Source organism: Emydura macquarii, unplaced genomic scaffold, assembly GCF_026122565.2.
Source record: "Emydura macquarii macquarii isolate MOO-44397 ecotype Brisbane River unplaced genomic scaffold, CSIRO-AGI_Emac_v2 contig_1876, whole genome shotgun sequence".
Lineage (NCBI taxonomy): Eukaryota > Metazoa > Chordata > Testudines > Chelidae > Emydura > Emydura macquarii.
The window spans coordinates 14,978,884-14,994,579 of NW_027132013.1; the positions used below are offsets into that span (position 1 = coordinate 14,978,884).

Below are 15,696 nucleotides of genomic sequence, written 5' to 3' on the forward strand. Positions count from 1 at the left end.
CCAATTATATATAATATTAATCTGGATAAAATTCTGCATTGTGTTGAAAGGGTTCACAGATTACACTCACTACTAGAGCAGAGTCTTGTATTCAAATCAGGCCTTGATTCTGACAGTCTCCTGTTTAAATTGCTGTGGCTACTGCCTCCTACCACTGCCTTCCTACCAAGCTTGGAGAGATCTGTCAATCAGAAGACAGCAGGCAAAGTCCCAATGTCTCAACTCAAGTCTCCTTTAATCCTTGACATAAACCTGCATGGCTGCTTGCTGTTTAATGTGTCACTCCTAAGCATTCAGTTGCATAGAGTTGTAAGAAGCTGAAACTGTCATTGCATCAGTTGTTGTTATGGCAGAGGAATTTTCTCACGCATTCACCAATGTATAGAATGCACACAGGTTCCCAGATATTTGTAAGGTTGACCTTAAAGCACAAGCATTGAAAATGCAGTTCTCCATTTAGACTTAAAATTCATATCTCCTCCATAACAATGGGATGAAAGAATGAGATGTCTTTGCCATTCTTCCCTCTAACAACAGGATTGGAGGAAAGGTGACTCAGCACTGGATCCCCACACTCCAGCAGGTTGGAGTCTGGCAAATTGTAAAAAAAACCTAACATTGGTGCCAAAAGGAAGGTGGCCAGTTAGGGTTACTGCCCAGTGGGGGAGAATGTCTAGTAGAGAGGTGAATAAATGAGATATTCATTTATGATGATAGGTTTATGCCCTTCTCTAGAGTCTTCCCTTCTTTCAAGATTCTCAAAGCTTTTTAAAAAATGTTAATTCATCCTCCCAACCTGAGATCACAAGATGAGTCAGTAAAATAATTAGAACACAAGAGTTCATGATTCCAGACCTGTGGTCAGACCACTGGAAAACACCATTTTCTAGAAGCCAAAGGACCTAATATAACACAAATTCAGCTCTGACACATACCTTACAAGTAGCAGAATACCCACAAAGTAGAACCAAGCAGAAATTCCAGGAGAGCGTATGGAAAAATTGAGGGATTTTTGTTGGTAACGGGTTTCTTTTCCTTCAATAAATGTGTAAAAATGCTTTTGTGAACTCTTGAGTATTACGCTTCAAAATAGTTCTTTTTTTGAAACCATTCTTCTTTATCTGAGCAGTAATGTAAGCAGCAGCATAATGTCCACTAACCGTACATAGTTGTCCATGTTGTTCTTGCAGTGCAAAACCGTTGAACTTATTTGCAGATTGCTGCCTAATTTTTACCTTAAACCATTAAAGAACTGCTCAGTTTATAGATGCTTAGGATCCTATGGAGATCAATAATGTGTGATCATATAATTAAGACTGTATCTTAATGCAGGGGTTCCTAAAGGTGGGCTGCAACATAGTCCTAAGTGGTCTGCCTGCACTAAAAAAAAAAAAAAAGAAAAAAAGGAAACATACATTGTTTATTTACAGTGTTACTGTTTATATGTATGTAATAATTAAAATTATTACTTTTCCTCAAGAAGTGTTAACAGTGGGCTGCAGTGCCTATTGCCTACTTCTCAGGTGGGCCTCAGGGAAAAATGCATATGCACAAAAGAGCCAAATTAAAATTCCATGGGCAATCTTATTTCTGGCATCTCCTAATTTTTAAGTCCTCAAATTTGCAAGCATATTCTTTTAATACAGTTTTTGTGTATGTAATTTTATATAAAGCGGCAATTAAGACCTCTTTATTCAACTTACATCCAACGTGTACACATTCTGTTGAACTAAATTAACATTTTTTTAAGTTCTCTTGCTCTCCACAAAATTTGTCTAAAACTGTCATTGTGCTCTAACTCCAAATTAAGAGATTATCCATTTTACAGGTTCAACGGTCAGGAGAACTTCACAACATTATGCATTTTGTTTAAATAGTAACCATTGTTCTGGCCCTGACATTAAAGCTATGTAGCAGAATTGACAGGAACATAATGCTACCTGAGTAGGGTGTTCAAATATTTTAGCTGTGTGTCTCTTGTCTATCAACCCCCAGATTACTCAACAACAGTTTCTGTTGGTGATGTAAATCACACATTTCCTCCCAATGCCTGGGGGTTAATACTAGCTTCTCAAGAGAAAGAAGGTTTCTTTCCATGTTGTGGGTTTAGTACTGAGAAAGCAAGCCTATTTCAAGCAGGAATAGCTTCCTTTTTCTTCCCAGGCAGGTTTCCTGGCTCCAAGTCAATCTTTTCTACAAGTGCAACAAAACCCACCATGAGACAGTCTCAGAAAGAACCATTTTACTTTAAAATACTATTTTCAAATACAGTTCACAATTTCTACAGGCTAAGAAGTGTTTCCAGCCTTGTGACCATTCAGTACTTCTTTACTTAACCAAAATAGCTGAAGTTTTCTGTAAATGCATTTGTTTACTCTAGGCCCAGGTGTAGATTGATGGGTTTAGGTGTTTCCCAATGCACAGACATCAACATTCAAATAGCTCAACATAATACAAAACAATTTTTTCAGCAAACCTCAATAGCAGCTTCCTACAGCCACATCCAAAGGAAAACCAGAACAAAAACCAGTGGCTTTTGTCAACCTAGACAAAGTGAAAACAGACACATAAAGGTCAACTTCTTGCAGGCAAAAGCTCAAACAAAAGCAGACAATTCTTACCATGCTTTTAATCTCTCTATAAGCAAGGAAGTTAATTTTCCAATTTTTTTCTTATTTCCTGTTTCAAGAGCTTCCAGGATGAGACAAAGAACATTTCTTGATTTTTCAGGGGCCCAGGATTACATATGTAACCCCATTTGTAGTTTGCCAGGCTCCAGCTCCAGTCTGAGGCACTAGGAGGCTGTATCACAAGAACTACAGTGAAGATGGCTGCCAAAGCTCTCTAACCCCATTTTACAGCCTTCTTGGAGTCAGGGGTGGAGACAAAAGGAACCCCCTGCTGAGGTCAATTGGGTGATCTGGATGAGCAGTCAACTGGAACATGGAAAGCCAGGGCTCCACAATCCCCAGACAGGACATAGTCTGATTCAGACCCAGATAATTCAGTATAGTTTCACTTTGGGTTCTGAAGCCAGGTGTGAGAGAGTACAGCTCAGGGAGTCTTTGATAAATTCCTACTCCCCTCTAAGGGAGTTTTTGCACTGCTCTGAGATTCTAGCTGCATGGATCAAAGCACTCTGGTATTGCAGTGACCAGCATCCAGAGAGAGAGAGAGAGAGAGAGAGAGATTCAACTCAACACAAACTACTGAGAGCCAGCCAAGAACCCATGAGGATTCTAGACTAGCACAATCAACTAATCTGGTTGCAGCCAGAAGAGGACCCTGTCTCACCCAAAAGTGAAGAGGAAGTAAGCTGATTCTTTTGTTTAAGCTAGTTAATGCTACAACATTGCAATGCTCCATCTTGAGACATGCCACCTTCTCTAAGATATCTGCTTTAGGAAGGTGCAATGGAGGGAGTAGGACTTTGTGAGTGTTAGGAGGTTGGGGTTTAGCTTATTTATTAATGTTTATTACTAATTAGTTAACTATAACCCTTTCCATACTCAGATGCTGTTTTTGCTGTTCCCAATAAAGTCACCCACTTTGTTATGCTGTTATTTTTGGTGTCCCATTCCTTTGCTGAGCTTTATTTTATTTACTTCATTGTCCCCTGTGTATTGGGCATTATACTCCTTGCCAGATAGAAGTATTATTTTGATTTTTCTCAAGGGATAGCACCCCTATGTATCTGGGATAGTGGGGAGTCACTTTGAGTAGAGGCACAAGGTGCCAACATCCTCTCCTCCAACACCTGACCCATATAAGGAGAAAGGAAAAGCCACTCCAGATATTGGGGATAGCAAGCACCAAGGAAAGAAAAGGGAGGAGGCTTAAGCCACACCTCGGGGAGAGGCTACACATATGTATGTACAAGGGAGGGCTCCATTTCCTTTTACAGTTTCCCTGCTTTGGAGACGTACTTATCAGTTCTTTCTCTCAGCAGCTGTGATAGCACAAAGTTCCACAGAGTGAAAACCCAAAAAGTATCTGTCAGAGGGTTCATTCAACAGTGTATATTACTTACAATCAAACCTCCTGCTGAGTTATATGTAAAGTTATAAGGGAGAGAGAGGGAAGGAGAATGCAGCTGCAGAGTACACACTGCAGATTTGCCCTCTACTTTCATTCTTCTAATTACCCTAAATTAATTATAAATACTTATAACTTAATTTTAGCGCATAGAGACCTAGGCATTCTTACCTTGAAGCAATATTTTGGTGAAGCTTTCTCTAGAACTAGGGAAACCACAGGGTTTGATACTGAGTACTTGACTTCATTTTGGGTCATGGGGGGAAGTGGGATTTATAAATTCTGCTATTTGTATATTTTTACAGCATGATGTGGTGTTAGGAATGCAGTATTTGCAAAGAAGGTAGCAAAACAATTACTCTTTGAAAAGTAGGAAACTGATGAGTATTAATTGCTTTGAGAGTATGGGGCTGATTGGTTTAGAACAGTAAGAGTTGGAACCAAAAGACTATAAAGTCCTGGACAGATCCTCAGCTGGGGTAAACTGTTGTAGATTCTTTAACGTCAGTAGTGCTATGACAGTTTACACCAGTTGGAGAATCTGCTTCCCATTTCCAGTGTAGAAATTAGGCTCAGGTCAGAAGTACAGTTTAGTTTAGGAACTCAACTCAGATTAGAATATAGTGCTGCTTAGATGCCAGCTCAAGTGTTTCAGCTAGATGTCTTCTTGCTCTTAACGATAGATTTTGGTGATTTTCATTTGGCTGCTGTTATTGGAACTCTACCTTAAAATATATGTTTTAATGGGTTCTTAACATTCCTTTTTTAAAATATATTTATAAGGGACGCCTGACTACTTTCTGTCCTGCCTTTCTTCACTGTATTTATAAATCTGACTCACACTTCTTTTACTATAGTTGTAGTGTGACAGCCTAATAGGACACAGCTATCAGCCTCTGTCTTCAGGCCTGGCAACTCCAGCAGTCCCTAAGGGCTAGGCTTTTCTTCTTAGCCCTGTGAAGGTGCCTAACTCCTTCCTGGTTCATCCAGGAAGGAGACATACATACCCCATCACACGCCACTTGAATATTGTTCTCTCTCTCCTCCATATCTAAGGGCTTGTCCGCACTTATAGTCCTGCAGCAGCACAGGTGCAGCCATGCCGCTGTAAATCTTAGTGAAGAAGCTACCTGTGAAACTCTCCCATCGGCATAGGTACTTCATCTCCCTGAGAGTTAGTAGCCACATAAATGGGATAAGCCCTCCTGTTGACATAGCACTCTCTGCACTGGGGGTTGGGTTGGTATAACTACATTGTTTAGGGGTGTGGAATCCCTGAGTGATGTAGTTAAACTGACATATGTTCCTAGTGTAGACCAAGTCTAAGGCCATTTATGTGGCAAAACAGTTGCCAGCACTGCATCTGACCTGTGTATAACAATATGTGGCTTTGGTGTTCTAAGGTCCCTTAAATTCATGATTATAAATATTTGTCATACCAGCAAACTTTTCATGCATGCATTCTTTTTTCTTCCTTATAGAAAGTATCAAAGCAGTGTTGATAATTAGAAGACATAAGCCATATGCTGACTGCTGAAGGATTGTGTTGGGGACCAGTCACATAGCAGAAACTATAAAAGGCAGCTTCATCACATCCATATTGTCTTCAGTCCTGCCTCCTACCTCATCTGCATCTGAAGCTGTCCACAAAGGACTGAGACCCATCCAGGTACTGGATGTACACCAGAGGGACTATACAAACTCCACAATTCTACTGAAAACTTGATAGATATGGACTTTCAAATCATTTGTATGTATCTGATTGCTTTAATCATATAACACCTTTCATCTTGTTTGTTTCTTTCCTTTTATAATAAACCTTTAGTTTAAGTTACTAAAGGATTGGTTGGCGGTGTGGTATTTTGGTTAAGATCCAAACTTTCATTGATCTGGTAATGTGGCTGACCCTTTGGGGTCAGGAGAACTTTTTGGTAAAGAGCATAGAGTTGTAATAACTTAACTCTTTACTGGACCTGGTGGCTGATTGGGAACCAGAGACTGAAATGCAGTAAAGGGGGCTTTGTATATTTTGTTTTAGCTTCTTGACAGCCAGTGTAGAGAATCAGCAGCATGGTTTGTGGCTGGTTGGGGAATCTAATTTCAGTGTTACCCACCAGAGCTGGGAGAATCTGCTCTTCTTTTTCAGCCTGCCCTGACTTTGGCATTTTCAGGTGGTCTACCCTAGGCACAGCTGGGTCACACTCTCATCTTCTTCCTTTATTTAAAAAAAAAATCACAGTAATAGCTCATGCGTTAGTTGTGCTATAATATTTTTAATGAGGATTTTTTTTTTAATTCTTAAAAGTTTCCTTCTTTATAGAATATAAATTCACTTTATAGGGCAATTTAAATTCCTTCACTTTATAATTTCATCACTTTTTTTAGACCTGAGAAAAATGCAACAAAAATTTATCAATTAGGAGAAACCAAATTGTGCTACTTTTCTCCATTGTATCCTAGCAACAGCTGTGTCTGCTGCGTCTTCGGCAGATGCTTTGCTGACTCACCAACTGATTCACTCAGACATCAGCTTTATTTGGCTTCTGATTAGCATCACTGTGCTTGCGTGCAGCTTCTGTGTGTGCCGTAAGCCACACCTATAAATAGCCTTTGCTTTCCCTTCCATTGAGCATTGAGCTGTATAACGTGCAGAGCTTCCGTAGGGTGAAACGAGGGGCTCTTTGCCCTTTGCTGGACATGTGCTGCTATGGGCCCAGGGCAATAATTAAGATGTAACGAATGAATGGATGCAATCTGTAAAGTTAACAACCTCAAAGGAACTCTTTGTTTTTGTTTCATTGCCAGTAGCTTGAGGTCTGTTCTCCCTCTCGATGAATATGTGCAATTCCCATTAACATCAATGGGAACTGTATAGATGATGCCAAACATCAATAACTATACAGACAGTCACTTTTTAAAAAATAATCATTAAAATTCTGTGAAACAATGTACCTATACCTCAGAAAAATGGCAGGAATTTAAGCTGTAATACATTTGGGGCAAGAATGGTCTTGATTTTACACTTTGTGTGGTGGTGGTGTTTTTATTCCAGTAGTTTCCAAAGACAAAGGAGATCACAGTGCCTGCCCTTATAAACTGACACCCTCTAAAGACAAAGACAGAGGAAAGGAGAGGGGAAGGAAAAAGATACAATGTACAAAATAGAGGTGAGTGACCCACACCATATTATCTCCATTGTCACTTCCTTTTTTTTCGGTTTTGTTAACTGCCACAATTGTTATTTCTTGCCTTTTAATCCTTGCCCCACTGACTTTTCCTGATTTTGTTTTTTATTGATTGAATATTTGTAAGATTAAATATTTCAAAATATGCTAAATCTGCCCTGCCAGGGACTGGATTGAGAAAAATGAACAAATGGGACAAGAGATTAAACATAAATAAGGAAATGTCATCTTACATTTAAAGTGGGTTTTTTGTACATTTAATTGTTGAGCAGCTTATGTCCCCATGCACCATGTGTCATCTATTATTTCCCACAGTGGGAACTGCTAAAGCTGGGTGAAATTTTCAGATGAATAGTTTATTCACCAAAAAATGAAGTTTCAGCTGACCCAATAGTTTCATGTCAGAAAACTGTGTGTGGCCATCAGTCCAGGGATTTGGGATACCTGGGTTTGAATCCCTGTTCCAGAGTGGGAATTCAAATCTGGGTCTCCCACATCTCAGGCAAGTGTCCTAACTCTTTGATTAAAGGCTCTAAATGGGACAGATAAAGACAAAACTCACACTGGTGCAAAATGAATTTTCCCTCCCTCTTCTTCTTTTCCTTTATGCCACTTTTCTTGGTGAGGATTGCGGCGGCAGCATGGAGAATAGGGAGGATCAGACCTCCCTTTCTTCTGCAACAGGTTCTAGCTCTTCCTGGAGGATTCCCAGGCCAGCCAGAAGATATAATCCCTCCAGTGTGTCCTGGATCAGCCTCGGGGCCTCCTCCCAGTGGGATGTGCCCAGCATAATTCCAAAGGAAGCCTGCCAGGGGGCATCCTTATCAAGTGCCCAAATCACCTCAGCTGACTCCTCTCGATCTGGAGGAGTAGCAGCTCTGCCCCGAGGCTCTCCCAAATAGCTGAGCCACTCTCCTATCTCGTAGAGTCAGCCCAGCCATCCTGTGGAGAAACCTCATTTCCACTGCTTCTACCTGCAATCTCCTCCTTTCAGTCATTACCCAAAGTTCATGACCATAGGTGAGGATGGAGACGTAGGCTGACCTGTAAACTGAGAGCTTTGTCTGAAAACTTAGCTCCCATTACACTACCACGAATCGGTACAGCACCCGCACCACTGCTGCTGCTGCACTCATCCACTGATTATTCTCACGCTTACCATAACTGGTGAACAAGACCCCGCTTACCATTGCTCCTGAACTTTCCCAATTTGCTGATAAAACCCAAAGAATTCTGGAACCAAACCAAATATTTTGTGGTTTTCGGTTTGGCCAGCAATCTGAAAAATCAATTGTTTGCCCAGCTCCACAGAACCAAGTTCCACAGTGAAGTCAGGCATCAGGATGGGATTGACTCCAGACAAAAAGAAGCAGGAAACTCCTTGAGCCCTCATTCTGGGCTTTCAGTTTTCTTTATTTGAGAAAGCAAAGGGCGGGGGGAGGCAGATATGTACAGGAACAATGAAATGAAACTAAGAAAAGGAAAATGTAGTTTGAGCATCAGAAAAACCTTCCAAATGGTGAGAACTAGGTTTGCAATGGTTTTTCAAAGGAAAGGATGAAGGCGCTCCATAACAAAGACATTCAAAACTCAACTTCAGAAAGCACTGGAGAATATGCTGTAGTGAACAATCCTATATCTGCCACTTTAAAGGGGTGAACTATATCATAATACTTCTCATTTTCAAGGTGTTCTACCAACACTTAGGCCTGGGCTACACTAGAAAGTTAGGTTGGTTTAGCTGTGTCTGTCAGGGATGTGAAAAATCCAAACCCTCTGAGCGGAGTAGTTAAGCTAACCAAAGTCCCTGTGTAAACAGCGCTAAAGCAATGGAAAAATTTTTCCATTGACCTAGCCACCACCTTTTAGGGAAGTGGATTACCTACGCTGACAGGAGAATCCCTCCCGTCAGCATTGGTAGTGTCTACACTGAAGCACCAATGCAGTGTTTTAACTTTAGACAAGCCCTAAGGCTAACAACAGCTGTGAGATAGGGAATTGTTTTTTATTCCCATTTTGCAGATAAGGAAATGGAGTTAGGGAAGTTAACAGAGGAAGTTAATATCAGAGCCAAGAAAGTACTGTGTATAGAATACAAGACCTGGCCTTTCTCTAATGACCAACTAAGACTTTACCATTGCTAATTTATATCATTCTATATACTTAGTAGAATGATATTCTGGCTTTCATGCTTGATATTATAAAACTTTTTCCAAAGATCAAATCGTGGGTGAGCATGTGTGATTTGTTGTTTGAGGTCTGGCTCAGACACATTCCCAAATGTTAGACACAGTACAAATCCTATTTGGATAGTGGAAATGTTTTGTAGATCCAACCCTCTGTTATTAGACTTTTTATCCATTCACCTTGGCCTACAAGGTATTGTGATCTAAGAAGAGTTTCCAGTTGGTACATAACAGGAAACCAATTCAGTCAGATGAGAAACAGAATCTCCATTTGAATCAATCTCTATCAACAAAGCAGTGACCAGTATTTTGAAGAATATGTATTGAAGCTAGAGGGTAAGAAAGAAAAATCATTACAGTCCCAACATTAACCCATGCATGACACCCAGGTTATGCATGTAGACTGAAATCTCTGGGGAAAGGTCTAGTGAAAAACTAAGATAAAGCTCCCTTCAGATATTAACCCCTGAGTCAAATATGGTTCCAATGCCCACAGTGCAATCTATGTCTTCTTGGTCATGTTAGGACACTATCTTCAGGACTCAGAATTGACCTAATCTCCATACCCAGTAAATCTCAGGCATTCCAACCGTGGAAATTGATTCATATAATGTAGGTGTCTATCTGAGACATAGATGCACTGCACACTAGCAACTAAGGTGATATCCGCAGATTTATTAGTCTCTTAGGTGCCAGATGTTCCTCAAACCTATACACCAATTTTCTTGTGGCTCTTACAAAGAGCAATGAGACCTAATCCAGCGGATTCTGGACAACATCTGAGGAAGAGTTTTGAATGGAAGACTGGAGTCATAAAAGGACATAGGTTGAGAATGCTCAAAAACATTGCCTGTAAGGAGCTCTGCCAAAGTATTTTACATATGCTACTAAGTAAAAACTAGCCCCTCAAGTAGCTTCTCTTAAAGGATTATGGATGCCCTTCCAATAAGATGGTAGAAGAGTTATTTTGGTACTAACGTAACTGAGAGTTACATAGGTAGGGGACCTATCTTATGGGCTTCTGTAGCTTCCGCCACTATAGTATATAAGCATTTACCAGATAAGGCTACTCTGCTTGATAAGGTCTGTGGTGGATTTTGTGAGTTTTCTGCTATACCCTCTGCCCTGGCAGAACAGCTGGTGCTTAAGATATGCATGTATGAACAAACAAGGGAGTTGTTTGTTTATTTACTCCTTTGCCCATTCAATATGCCTGTGTTGGGAAAAAGTTGTCAAAAAGAAAGGTTATGTAGTATGGCCTGAAGGTAATCAGACTCTGGATCACCATAGCCAGATTTTTGTCTGGAAGGGAAGAAATAAGTTTTCTGGAGCAACTTAAAGGGGAAAGAAGACGTGTTTCATAAACTGATTCTACTCAGTCTCACAGGATAATTACAAAGGTTCAAGTTGAACAGGATCCCTCTACACCTTTGCATCACTTTGATAAATGGGGGACAAGGGCCCGTGATGGGAGGAGGTGAGATTAATGGTTAACATCTCTTTTGTCTTGTGCAAGTTATGTTTGAGCCAGCCAGTCTTCATCCTGGTGTTGACTTCCTGTAGGCAGTGGCATCCTGGTGGTGATGTCGGTTATGTCTCTGGAAAAAGAAGTATATAGCTAGGTGTCAAGCAAATTGCTGGCAATGGAGGTATATGACTACCTGTACAAGAGGATAATATACACCTACTGTGTAGGAAGAATGAATTACAGATACCAATCACTGCTGAAGTTGAAAAATAAATAATAAACCAACCCAATGGAGTGAAATCACACATTTATGTAGAAAAAAAGCTTGGTGAGATACCTTGGTCTCCAGTAGATGTGTGAGATGCAAATTGATTCATAAAGGGATATTTCATCAAAATTATATAATCCTCCAAAACAAGAAGAGGCAGTGAATACATATGATAGAAATGGCAGAGGAAGAAGAGAACTTGATCAGGGATGCAAAACATTGACTCCCTATCCCCAAAAGTGGTTCTGACAATATACACACTGTTTTTACTGACAAAATTTCAATAAATCCATATTATATTATACAGAGTGAAAATTCATATTCAGTTCCTTAACCCTCTCTCTCCCCCTAAGGTATTTTAGAACTTACTTTAACTCCCAAACTCTCCTTCTCTCATAATAATACTTCAGACCTCCTTTTGAATCCTTAGTACTTTCACAGCATCCCTCCCTTTAAAACAGGACAACCAGATCCTTTTTCCCCATGAGTTTCTTCCTTTCTCTGCCCCCTCTTTGCTGCCCACTTGTCTTGTACTGCCTACTTTGGCTTCATATTGGTCCCTCTCCACTTGCAGCAGACATGCTCCAAGCACACTTTGCCCCAAAGCTTGGGTTTCCTAATTGCAGGAAAACAGGTTAAATCAAAGATCAATGAAGGTTTCAGGTAGTTAGGAGATAGGTTGGTTCATCACTAGAGTCCTACCTTGTCCCACCACACTGTGATGGAGACCGTCCCTGACCTCTTGCTACCACTCATCCTACCTTTCCCATCTATACCCATAGGAATACCCTGTTACCAGGTGCTATCTATCTATGTAGAAATCTAGCTAGGTCACTAACACTTTCTAAAACAACTCATTATGGAAAATTATTATTTCAAAGTAATTCTGAACCAATACAATTCTGCTTATGGTCATACATGTCAGTGTTTACAGAAATCATACTAAACTACATTGCCTTTGTAAATGTCTTTCTTCTGAGTATCTCAGAGCACCTTATAAACAACGATTAAAACTCTCAAAATTCCATAAGGAAGGAAGATGATGCCGATTTTACAGATTTAAAAACAAAACCTTGGGCACAGAGAAGCTAGGGTCAAAACTGTCAAACCTGTGCCTAAAGTTGGGAAGCTGAATACATATTTAAGCTCCTAAACAATTGGCCTGATTTTAAAATGTTCTGAGATTTCACTAACTTCAATGGGAGTCAGCAGATTCTCTGTACTTTTGAGGAATCAAACCACTTAGTTTTTGTACATGATATGGTCACATAGATGCCTAACTTTAAACCCTGAATGTTGACGGTTTTGGCTTAACTGTAGCTGATTTTTTATTAGCATTAGAAGAAATATGAAAATCTTAAATTTCAGTAGCACCTTTCATCAAAGGATCCCAAAGTGCTTTATAAACTGTACAATCACTTCACCATCACTGAAATGTAGCCATCTCTGGGATGGATTGTGGCAGCTGTTTCACATAACACAACAACACTACAAAATAGTTTATAAAATGAAGTGAAGAATCTTGTATTCAACTGAAACTACAGGGAGAATCTAGGTCAGCAGAATGTAAACACTAGAGCTGAGTGAACAGTGGAAAAATTGTCCACTAATATTAATTCAAATTAAAAAACAATCAAGCTTTACTAGTATTTGCAAAAAGTGAATTTAAACTTGAAAGCTTAAATGGCCACCAAATATATTTGAAATTGTATATTCACGTGTAATATTTGAATGTTGCAATGTGTTTGTTAGTTGCATAAGTCACCTAGTCAGGCTACAGAACTTTATCACTTATGTAATTAACCAACTCAAAATGAATTTAAAAATATGAATAATGAATATTCACAACAAACTCTTAATGAGCTACATATAGTGAAAACATTTTCCAAAGAAATTCACAAATTTCATATAAAAATGAGAATTTTTCTGGACATTTTGTGAACAGAAAAAGGGAAGGAATGTATTGAATAAATTACATATTAGGAATAGTTCGTTCATTTTTATCTTCTGATTATACAACCTTGAAACTGACTAGAATACAAGGAAGGGATAACAACCTTATCCTCGTAGAAAACGTCTAGGATCTTTAACCACAAGTATTAACATCTCACTTCTGCAATTGTTTTGAATTATCAGTTGAGCAAAAAGTCAGCACAACACAGCAACCCAACCTCATTTCATCCAATTGAAAAGCACCTCTACCACAGCCCTGGGACAGTACTGACCTAAAAAATGTTACCCTTCATACTGGGACAGTACTGATCTAAAATTTTTGACCTCCTTAGATTGTAATTTCTTCAGGGCAGGGGATGTCTTCTGCTTTGTTTGGACAGTTCCTAGCATATTTTGTGTGATTGCACATTCTTGCTATAATCGAAATATTGATCACTCCCCACCTTCCTTTAATGTATGAGGTCAAGCTAAAATAGACTGACGGAAATGGAAACCAGTTTCAAACTTTATAACTAATCAAACTACAAAACATTTTTATTTAATAATATTTGGTTGCATAAAGCTACTGCTTTTGGAATAATATGTAATATTTAGAGTGCAAAATAAAATAGTGTATCAAGCTGTTGGAGAGAGAGTCTAGAGCATTAGGCCTGGTGCAAGACCTGAGGCCTGAACCAGAGGCTGTGAACCAAAGGCAGCCATGTATTAAAGCAAATGCCTATAATAAATATAAACACTAATGTCTGGTACATGAACTTGGCACAGATACAGCTAGCATTACTGAAATACATTGAATATGTAAACACATTGCAGCAGACTAGCATAAGTACCCCCCAACCTAGCACAAGATAAGATGGTTTGACAGAAGTGATTAATAGGGATGTTTTGTCTGAAACATCAGGAGAAAGCTAAAAGGGGAGGTAACAAACATGTCATGAAAGGTGATAAATAAGTTGTTTGTTTGTCTCAGTCTATAAATGTTGGGATATCTCGCCTTAATCCTTGGCCTAAGGGGCAGTGGAAAGTCCTGACACTGACTGAGCTAATCCATTGTCATAGGCATACATGTATCAGTATCCCTGTAGAATCTATGGGGTGCCAGCATCATGCTTTGTCAGCAATAAACCTGCAGAAGAGAAGAATGAGGGGGGATTTGATAGCAGCCTTTAACTACCTGAAAGGGGGTTCCAGGGAGGATGGAGCTAGGTTGTTCTCAGTGGTAGTAGATGACAGAACTAGGAGCAATGGTTTCAAGTTGCAGTGGGGGAGGTCTAGGTTGGATATTAGGAAAAACTTTTTCACTAGAAGGGTGGTGAAGCACTGGAATGGGTTACCTTGGGAGGTGGTGGAATCTCCATCCTTAAAGGTTTTTAAGGTCCCTGCCAACCCTAATCTTCTATGATTCTATGATACCTGAATGAGTGCCTTCACCACTGATCCGAGTCTGTGGTCTTTCTGGGCAGTTCTATACATAGGTGCTGGGGGTGCTGCTGCACCCCCTGTCTTAAAGTGGTTTCCATTATATACAGGGTTTACAGTATGGTTCAGTGGCTCTGAACACCCCCCCCCCCCCCATAAGAACCAGTGGTGCTGAAACAATTTTATCAAGGTCTGCTGAACGAACTACCAGAGCTGGAACAGTGCACAGAGATGATGCACGCACGCCACAACTGACGACCAGTGTTGGTAGGTTGCTTTATTTCACTTTAATTAAAAATCTTTTCAATATTGCTGTTTGATTGAGATGATATATTACAAATAAATCCAATTAATACAATACAAGTTAAGTGTTATACATGAATTTCTGTGGTTATGTGAGGTACGTCTTATTTTTAAGTATTCGACTTCCCATGTATATCTATAAGAAACTTTACAAGCAGTAACAGCCTTAAGAATGATTTTGACTAGAGTGCCTGCCCATCTGTTGAGGTCTATTTATTGCTTTTTTTAATTTTTTTTTTAAAGTATTCCAGGTTCATGATAATTGTGAATTTTTTTGCTAAAAAACAAAAAATACCACCAAAAAAAATATCCCTTCCATATGTCCTTTTTTTGGAAGCAAGTCAAAGAGGAGCCCTGCATCTTATCAAATTAAATGTAGTTAGTGTAAAAAATCTGCCAAAATATCTTGCCAATTGTTATTGTTTTTTTTTAAAGGGGAGTGGGGAGAATTTTCATATAGATTTAATTTAACAAGCGGCTTATTTTGTTTTAAAAATAAAATGTTATGTCTGGTTTTACTGTTAATGAAAGTCAACGCTGTTGTAAGCCAGGTATAGTACAGAAAGGAACTGTGTAAGCTTTATCAATATAACTACGTTCTGACCTATAGCTGTTCTAATTTGGAGCTCCTCATGAAGTTCTGTTTAGGGCCTTCAGCCAAAATCTTCAGATCTAGGTACCTAAAGTTAGATTTTCTAAATCCATTTTTGGCAACTAAATGAAAAAGGACTGATTTTCAAAGGTTCTGAGCAACTCCAGTTCCTTTTAAACTCAATGGGAGCTGCAACTGTTTAGCAATTATGAAAATCAGGCCACCTCTTAGTAGGTGTCTACATATGGTTTTGAAAGCCTAAGTTTGAAAGTCTTGGTCTAGCCAGC

General features: G+C 39.4%; 1 long non-coding RNA gene across 3 annotated transcripts in view; it reads left to right on the top strand.

The window, feature by feature from the left end:
* The window catches only part of LOC137159656 (uncharacterized), a 133,892-nt gene that overhangs the window by 80,073 nt on the left and 38,123 nt on the right, over positions 1 to 15,696 (top strand). Inside the window, exons 2-3 of one of the 3 annotated variants that reach the window (XR_010921686.1) lie at positions 5,517 to 5,785; positions 7,088 to 7,202. This is a non-coding gene — a long non-coding RNA (uncharacterized lncRNA). The remainder of the gene's footprint in view (positions 1 to 5,516; positions 5,786 to 7,087; positions 7,203 to 15,696) is intronic. The other 2 variants (XR_010921687.1, XR_010921688.1) reach the window with 2 other exon arrangements.